This window comes from Rhipicephalus microplus, chromosome 1 (assembly GCF_043290135.1).
Source record: "Rhipicephalus microplus isolate Deutch F79 chromosome 1, USDA_Rmic, whole genome shotgun sequence".
Classification (NCBI taxonomy): domain Eukaryota; kingdom Metazoa; phylum Arthropoda; class Arachnida; order Ixodida; family Ixodidae; genus Rhipicephalus; species Rhipicephalus microplus.
In genome coordinates, this window is record NC_134700.1 from 275,470,737 (window position 1) to 275,480,234 (window position 9,498).

The window sequence follows — 9,498 nt, forward strand, 5'->3', positions numbered from 1 at the left end:
ACGCCGTGGCCAGGACGCAAATTACTGTCTGAAACACAAGCCGCTGGAGTACGCTGAGACATCTTGTCGCAATAACTATATACTTATTAAGCCGATCCTGTTGCAAGGCTGGTGTGTTGATCTTATTATTACTGTCGTGACAAAATAAGATGTCACTACATGACTATATATATGTCAGTACAAAATGTTTGACGTGTTTTGGAAGGTCTGAAAGAACACACGTGCATGGAGAACTGTTGATATTGTTACGGGGATCGCAAACACACGGAAGAGAGAAATGAGCGTATTTCCTATATTTACATGTAAAAGTGACGCTTCAGAGCAGCCAGTCTCTCGCGCGGCGAGTCCACTTCTTTTTCATCGATTTGTTGTCCACGACGGTAGAGCCATGCCCACTGCCTCGTAACATCACCCCCGGCGAACAAAGCGCCGTCACGGCGCCCCTAAGTCAATCAGGACTGGCAGTATAGTAGGGCTTTAGGCGCGACACATGAACAACATCAGTAGATGGTGTGGCAGAGGATGAGTGCGGTTGAACGGGAGTGATGAGGTAGTCGACGTCGGTGACCTTGCGGAGAACTTTGTAGGGTCCTGTGTATCGTGGGAGGAGCTTCTCGCACAAACCTTCACGTCGATACGGCGTCCAGAGTAGGACAAGAGAGTCATCAGGGTAGTCAACGTCGCGGTGCGAGTCATCGTAGCGGACTTTTTGTGCGGCCTGAGAAGCACTGAGCCTAGTGTGCGCGATTTGGCGAGCGACGCGGGCTCGAGAAGCAGCGTCCTGCGCATACACCGTTGGTTGGATAGTAGCAGAAGGAAGGAGTGTGTCGAATGGCAACGCAGGGTTGCAGCCGTACAAAAGAAAGAATGGAGAGTAGCCGGCGGTGTCATGTCTTGACGAATTATATGCAAATGTAACGTAGGGGAGCATTGCGTCCCAGTCACGGTGGTCAGCAGAGACGTACATAGACAACATGTCTGTAAGAGTTCGGTTGAGACGCTCCGTGAGACCGTTAGTCTGGGGATGGTAGGCAGTAGTAAGGTGATGTTCGGTAGAGCAGCTCCGGAGGATTTCGTCGATAACTTTTGCGAGGAAGCAGCGGCCCCGATCCGTCAAAAGCTGGCGCGGAGCTCCATGCCGCAGAATGACGTCATTTAGGAGAAAGTCTGCGACGTCTGTAGCGCAGCTAGTTGGCAAGGCACGAGTTATCGCGTATCTGGTCGCATAGTCGGTTGCGACAGCGATCCACTTGTTGCCTGACACGGACGTCGGGAAAGGTCCGAGCAAGTCGAGGCCGATGCGGAAGAATGGTTCCGGGGGAATGTCGATAGGTTGGAGCAGGCCAGCCGGACGGAGAGCAGGACGTTTCCGACGCTGGCAGCGCTCGCAAGCAGCGACATAACGGCGCACAAATTTATACATGCCAGGCCAAAAGAACCGTTGCCGCACGCGGTGATAGGTGCGTGAAAAACCCAGGTGTCCCGCCGTCGGTGCGTCATGCAGATGTTGAAGAATAGTGGCACGCAGGTGTCGGGGAATAACTAACAAATATTCCGGGCCATCAGACTTCATGTTGCGACGATACAGAATGTCGTTGCGAAGGACATATTGACGGAGCGAAGGGTCGGAATGTCCTGAAGATACTCGCTGAATGACCTTCTTGAGGGTTGCGTCCCGGCGCTGCTCTGTGCCGATGTCGTGCAAATCAGATATGGCGAGCACACAAGAATCGCCTTCATGGACAGCGAGTCTAGCAGGGTCCACTGGATAACGCGAGAGACAATCAGCATCTTGGTGCAACCTGCCAGACTTATAAATTACGTCGAAGTTATACTCCTGGAGACGTAGAGCCCAGCGACCTAGGCGACCAGTTGGGTCCTTGAGCGACGACAGCCAACACAGAGCGTGGTGGTCCGTAATAACTGAAAACTCCCGGCCATACAAGTAGGGGCGAAATTTCGCTACAGCCCAGACCAACGCAAGACACTCGCGCTCTGTTATCGAATAGTTTCGCTCAGATGTGGAGAGAAGGCGGCTGGCATACGCAATAACACGCGTTTGGCCTCCCTGGTGTTGAGCGAGGACGGCGCCGATTCCGTGAGCACTGGCGTCTGTGCGTACTTCAGTCGTCGCAGACGGGTCAAAGTGAGCCAGTATTGGTGGTGAAATGAGCAGGTCGATCAGCGTGGAAAACGCAGCTGCTTGGTCTTGGCCCCACGAGAAGGGCACGTTCTTTTTGAGAAGATCAGTTAGTGGTCGTGCAATTGTAGCGAAATCGCGTATAAAGCGGCGGAAGTACGAGCATAAGCCCACAAAACTCCGAACATCTTTGGTTGAAGAAGGCAGAGGGAAATTCTTGACAGCGCTAACCTTGTCAGGGTCAGGTTGGACGCCAGCAGCACTTACAAGATGACCAAGGATCGTGATTTGTTGTCGGCCGAAATTGCACTTTTTCGAGTTCAGCTGGAGTCCTGCTCGACGAAAAACGGCTAAAATGGTCGACAAACGAGTTAAGTGAGTTTCAAATGTTGGGGAAAAAACAATCACATCGTCGAGGTAGCAAAGACAGATGGACCATTTATAACCACGAAGAAGAGAGTCCATCATGCGTTCGAACGTTGCCGGGGCGTTGCACAGCCCAAAAGGCATAACCTTGAACTGATAAAGGCCGTCCGGTGTGATGAAGGCAGTCTTTTCTCGGTCTAAGTCGTCGACAGAAATTTGCCAGTAGCCCGAACGCAGATCAATAGATGAGAAGTATCGCGCGCCATGAAGGCAATCAAGGGCGTCGTCAATTCGTGGCAGCGGATATACGTCTTTGCGGGTTATCTTGTTCAAGGCACGGTAGTCAACGCAAAATCTCCAGCTGCCATCCTTCTTTTTCACTAAAACAACAGGTGACGCCCATGGACTTGAAGAGGCCTCTATGACTCCTTTGGAGAGCATTTTCTCGACTTCTCGTTGTATGACCTGGCGTTCGGACTGGGAAACACGATACGGTCGCCGTCTAACAGGATTAGCATCGCCGGTATGTATTTGATGACGCACGAAGGACGTTTGACCTAAAGGGCGGTCATCGAAGTCGAAAATATCTCGGTAGGTAGTCAGAACGTGGTGGAGTTGCGCCAACTGACAGGGCAGAAGATCAGGGGCGATCATCATCGTGATTTCGTCGCTAGGTGCGTTTGCTCGGCTGGCTGCAGTAGGGGACGAGCAGTCTTCAGGGTCCAATGCCACGATGCTACATGCATCAAGTGGGGAAACGTGGGCTAACGAAATGCCTTGCGGGAGAACTTGGGTCGAACTACTGAAGTTAAGGAGCGGAAGCTGAACGTAGTTGTCCACAATAGTCACGATTGTATGCGGCACAGCAACACTTCGAGCCAAGAGCACATCCACCAATGGAGACACTATGTAGTCACCGTCAGGAAGAGCTGGTGATATCGTTAAGGCAACACACGTGGTGGCTTGCGGTGACAGCCGAACATAATCAACAGCGCACAAGCGGTGTGACGGTGAGGACGGCACAGGTCCAAGTCGAGGCAGTTCAAGTTGAAGAACGCCGGTTGCACAGTCGATGAGAGCAGCATGGGTGGACAAGAAATCTAAACCAAGAATTAGGTCATTTGGGCACTGCTCAATAACTGCAAAGAGAACAGATGTGGGGTGATCGGCGATAGTGATGCGTGCTGTGCACATTCCTGTGATGGCAAGACTTCTTCCGTCGGCGACACGAATAATGCCAAGAGCAGCCGGTGTGAGCACTTTCTTCAGGCGGCGACGAAGTCGGGCACTCATCACAGAAATATGCGCCCCAGTGTCAACAAGTGCAGAAACAGTCAGGCCGTCAACGTCGACGTCGATCAAATTTCGTCGTGTCGGCAGTACAAGGAGAGGATTTGAGGTCGGTATCGAGGATGCAGCTTCACCTCCAAGAGCTGCACCGCTTAGTTTCCCTGGTGAGAATTGAGCGGGGAGGTCGGGCGTCGTCGTAGAGGAGAAGGGGACGACGGGCGACGTCCTGGCGGCGAACGAGACTGGTGACGTCGAGGCGACGGTGAGCGGCTGTGCTGCGTATCAGGGGCATCGCAGGCGTAGGAATCGACGGGCAGAGGCCGGCGGTAGTTGTCGGCGATCGGCTCAGGAGGCTGGAAACGACGGTAGCTATCGGTGCGGCGAGCAGTGTTATACTGGTTTCGGGACGAAGACCAATGGTTGTGGCAATACCGTGCGACGTGACCTATGCGGCGGCAGTTAAAGCAGATCGGCCGATCATCCGCAGTTCTCCATTCGGCCGGATTGCGAGAGCGTGGATAAGACCTTTGTTGGGGTGGTGACCTGGGGCGAGGCGGCGACCTTGAACGGAAGCCAATTGGTCGAGACTGAGCAACGGCGCAGACATCGAAGCCCAAATTGCTCAGTTCTTCCCGCACAATCGACTGTACCAAGCAAACCTGAGGTACTTGCAAATCGACGTGGCCGTTGGCGGGAAGAGTAGGTGTAATTGCTTCGATTTCCCGCCGGACAATTCGCGTAATTTCAGACGCTGGTGAAGACTGCCGATGAGAGGACAGTCCATCTTCGCAGGAGGACGTCGCTGCGGTGTTCGGCAGTCGAGTAAATGATCTTGAAATCCGCCTGCTTTTGGCCAGTTCAAAACGCCGGCATTCCTCAATAATTTCGTCGACGGTCGCACAGTTCCGGCACATTAGCAGGTTGAACGCGTCGTCCGCTATGCCCTTGAGGACGTGGCCAACCTTGTCAGACTCCGACATGTCGTTGTCAACTTTACGACAGAGAGCCAGCACGTCCTGTATATATGAAATATACGGCTCTGTGGACGTCTGAGCACGTATAGACAACTCCTTCTTTGCAGCCGCCTTTCGACCGATGGCCTTCCCAAATAAGTCGCGAAGCTTTTCCTTGAAGGTGTCCCAACTGCCGATCTCCTCCTCATGGTTCTCGTACCAGACTTTGGCCGTGCCTTTCAGGTAAAACAGCACATTGGCCAGCATAAGAGTCGGATCATACCGGTTGAGAGCACTGGTGCGTTCGTAGTCGGCTATCCAGTCGTCGACATCAACTTCGTCCGTACCGCAGAACGTTCCAGGATGCTTCGGATGCGTCAGCACGTACGTGGGTGGGGGTGGGGCCAGTGGAGGCGTTGCCGTGGATGGTGCGGGCGTCGCCGAGGCCGATGGAGAGGTGGCCGTGGGATCAGTCCCGTGTTCCATCACGGAAACTCCGATTTGACGACCACTGCGGAGCTCCGTTGTATGGCGCTTCGTTACCCCGCACCTCCACCAATTTGTTACGGGGATCGCAAACACACGGAAGAGAGAAATGAGCGTATTTCCTATATTTACATGTAAAAGTGACGCTTCAGAGCAGCCAGTCTCTCGCGCGGCGAGTCCACTTCTTTTTCATCGATTTGTTGTCCACGACGGTAGAGCCATGCCCACTGCCTCGTAACAATATGTTCACTTTGATATCACGGTGTGTAAAGCAGCAAAATTAGTTTAGTTTATTTGATTCTATTCGGTCGTATGTCGCTCAGTCTAGCCGATCAGGATGTTTATAGGAGGTACTGATCACGAGTTTATCGTCAGTGCTCGGAAAGGAGCAGTATGTAAGGCGCGTTTGCGTTTGAGGGTGAAGCTCGTGTGCAGATTCAGTGATGAAGATGTTGTGGCCACTGATCCTATCAAGGTGAAAAACAGATGAGAGATTTTTTGGAACCCTTACGAACTCCTTGAGTACTGCTCAGAGACGCTGCACTAACCGGTGGCAGTGACCATCGGGAATCCCCATTGCGCGGCGCTGAGCAGGAACACATCGCTCCAAGAGGCTTCGAGCAGAAGCAGCTGGTCACGGCAGCACAGCTGCGCGAACGCCGGCACGCTGCGGATCCAGCGTAGGCTGCAGAAGAGAAGCTTGGCGGCCGTCTCTTGCACACCTGCGGCATGTGTATTAGGGCGACGAATGAAGACCCGGCGTTGTGGTACTCAGTAATAAAGTAAAGTAAACTGAGTAAATAATAATGTTTCACATACAATCATTTTGATAGAAGTAGCAACCGTCAGTACCGATAGTGCTTTGATACAACGTTTTGAGTGTCCTTATATCCTCTTCAACGGTGGTGTGCACGACTGGACAGTCATGCTCAATATGAGTTACAACACGTTGTCTGGTCTTAATATGGGGCCGACACTGCAAATCGGCACCTACATAGAAAAAAAAATCACAACATATCCATGAGGTGAATGATGATGAGTGGGCGAAGCTCCTGAGGGGAAATCATCGGTAAAACCGGGACTCTTCAGTGAAAGTTCGCCCACTACATCATCAAGAAAGACGTGAGAAACACTGTGTGTGTATATATACTCGCGCTGCAGCACGGCGATGGCATTGGCGTGAGCCTGGTCGTTCTTGATGGAAGATATTGTGATTAGACCGTTTGAGAACTACAATCTGTCGCACACACTGCAACTGTGTCCGAACGTAACGTCTAGAAAGTCTCGCTTAAACCACGCGTCGGCTCCTTGGGGCTGAGCTCGCCTGATGCGTTTTGCAGACGCCTCACGAGCTCTCACTGCATCGGGATCTGCCTGCGGATACGCGCGCTTTCTCGCCGCTTCCCGAGTCTCTGACTTTTTGGAGATCCTCTTCGCGCCGCAGCCGTGCCGCTTCGCGTACGGCAGGGTCCTCACGCCGTTGCCGTGACGCTTGGGCCTCTCGTTCTCGAACGCTGGGATCTTGGTGGCGGCGTCGCGCAGCCAGACGACACGCTTCGGCGTCCCGCTCTTGTACGGCAGGATCTTGGCGGCGGCGGCGCGCAGCTTCACTGAGCACTTCTGCATCGCGGGCTCGCACATCGGGATTCTGTCTGCGAGCACGCGCTGCCGCCGCCTTGCGCGCTCGCCGCTCTGCGGCCTTATCCATCGGGCAACTCCGAGCGCGCGCCAACAGCGAACGGATTCTATTACAAACTAGAGGTGGCCTTATCCATCGGGCAACTCCGAGCGCGCGCCAACAGCGAACGGATTCTATTACAAACTAGAGGTGGTCTTATCCATCGGGCAACTCCGAGCGCGCGCCAACAGCGAACGGATTCTATTACAAACTAGAGGTGGCCTTATCCATCGGGCATCTCCGAGCGCGCGCCAACAGCGAACGGATTCATTACAAACTAGAGGTGGCTACATACATACGCTGAGGATGGACAGGCCCATGCCTTAAGGAGCTTCGCCCCTAAAAAAAAATGTGAATTGAACTATCGCAGCGTGGGCAAAGTGGCTGAGCACGTCGTCCTCAACAGGGTTGGTCAATACCTCGAAGATAACGACTGCATCCCGCACCACATGATTGGCTTCCGACCAGGGTTATCCACACAAGACGCCATGTTACTCCTAAAGCATCAAATTCTAGATGGCGGGAACACTCGGGACACTCGTGCAATACTCGGTCTCGATTTAGAAAAGGCCTTTGATACAATAACGCACTCGTCAATCTTGAAAGCGATCGCAGCCCTCGGCCTAGGTCATCGGTTTTACTACTTTATCCGCTCTTTTCTCACTCGACGCAGAACCGTCCTCCGCGTAGGAGACCTAGTCTCGGAAGAAGTGGATCTCGGGCAGCGGGGCACTCCTCAGGGATCCGTCCTCTCACCCACGCTCTTCAACCTCATGATGATTGGGCTTTCCGAACGACTTTCAAAAATAGACGGGCTAAAACACACTATCTATGCGGATGATGTAACCATATGGTGCTCCACAGGGTCGGATGGCTTCATTGAGTCCGCCCTGCAAGAGGCTATCGACACCACCGAGTCTTACCTCGACCACACCGGTCTCAGGTGCTCACCTGCGAAGTCGGAGCTGTTGATATATTTGCCCAAACGCCGGGGTGCCAAGCCCAAAGGGTGGAAACCTCCGGCGGAACGCAATATCACCCTCCACACCAGAGATGGTCGTACTATACCCAGGGTAGACACCATCAAGGTCCTCGGCATGATCATCGAGTCCCGCGGAACCAACACCCAAACAGTGCACAAGCTCAGGACTAAGACTGAGAATGCCATACGACTCGTACGTAGAGTAGCCAACAGGCACCATGGCCTCAAAGAAGACAACCTGCTGCGTCTCGTACACGCGTTTGTTTTGTGCCATTTCACCTACGTTGCCGCTATACACAAGTGGCTGCGTGCTGAGCGCGATCAACTCAATGCGCTTATTCGCAAGGTGGTCAAACGAGCCCTTGGCCTCCCTATCACCACTCCAACGTACAAACTCCTCGAACTTGGCGTATATAACACGCTAGAAGAGATAGCCGAAGCTCAGGAACGTGTGCAATTGACCCCACTCACCACCACCAAGGCGGGCCGCCATATTCTGCGCGAGCTCGGCTTCTCCTCGAGGGCCAGGGACCCCCCAGAGTTGACTCTAATTCCCCGTGAAATCCGCGACCTTATCACGATCGCTCCCATACCACAAAATGTACACCCCGAATACAACAGAGGCAGACGCCTTGCGTGGGCGACCGCCATTCTCAAGCGCATAGACATGGAAGCGGACAACGTCTCGTTCGTGGACGCCGCTGCCTATCGCAACAACCAAGCCTTCGCCGCGGTCGTGGTATCATCCGCGCAGCAGACTCTTAACTCAGCCACAATCCTCACCCGAAAACCCGAAGTAGCGGAGCAAGTAGCTATAGCTATAGCTATGCTCGACAGCAAACGGGAATTCATCTACAGCGACTCCAGGCCGGCCGTCAAAGCCTTCGAACGCGGAGTCATCTCCGACCAGGCGTTACGTATCCTGCGCAATGCGAACCCGAGTGCCCTGAAGCACCACACTGTCATCTGGTTCCCCGCCCATCTCGGCCAGGTGCCGGGTGCCCTATCCAACCTACACGAGATCGCCCATGATGCAGCGCGCGCACTTACCGACCGCACTGCCATAGGGCAACCTCATCTTGCTGGGTTAGATACCAATCGGGATGCACCAATTACGTACAATGAAATTACAAAGCACTTTTACTTGGAACGCCGCATTTTTCCACCCCAACATTCGAAACTTAACCGACCGCAGGCATTAACCCTACGCCTATTAGAGACACACACGTACCCAAACCTTGCCAGGCTTCACGTTTATTATCCCGATGCATACCCCAGCGACACATGCCCATCACGTGGACAAGCAGCGACACTCGCACACATGCTCTGGGAGTGTAGAACAACTCCTCCCGACTCTACTTCAAGCAAGTGGGAGAGGTCCCTCAGGAGCTCACTTCTCGCCGACCAGCAATGGGCCGTCCAGCAGGCCCACGAAGCGGCCGCCAGGTACTCCCTGTCGGTCCCTACGTGGGAGACGCCCGCTACGCGCTAAGCGCGTCCTGCAGGACTGAAATAAAGTTTTTTCATTCCATTCCATTGAACTATCGCAGTTAGCAATACTTTCTGAGCCTAGCGTTTGTCGGTGTAATTGTCCAGGTTTGAG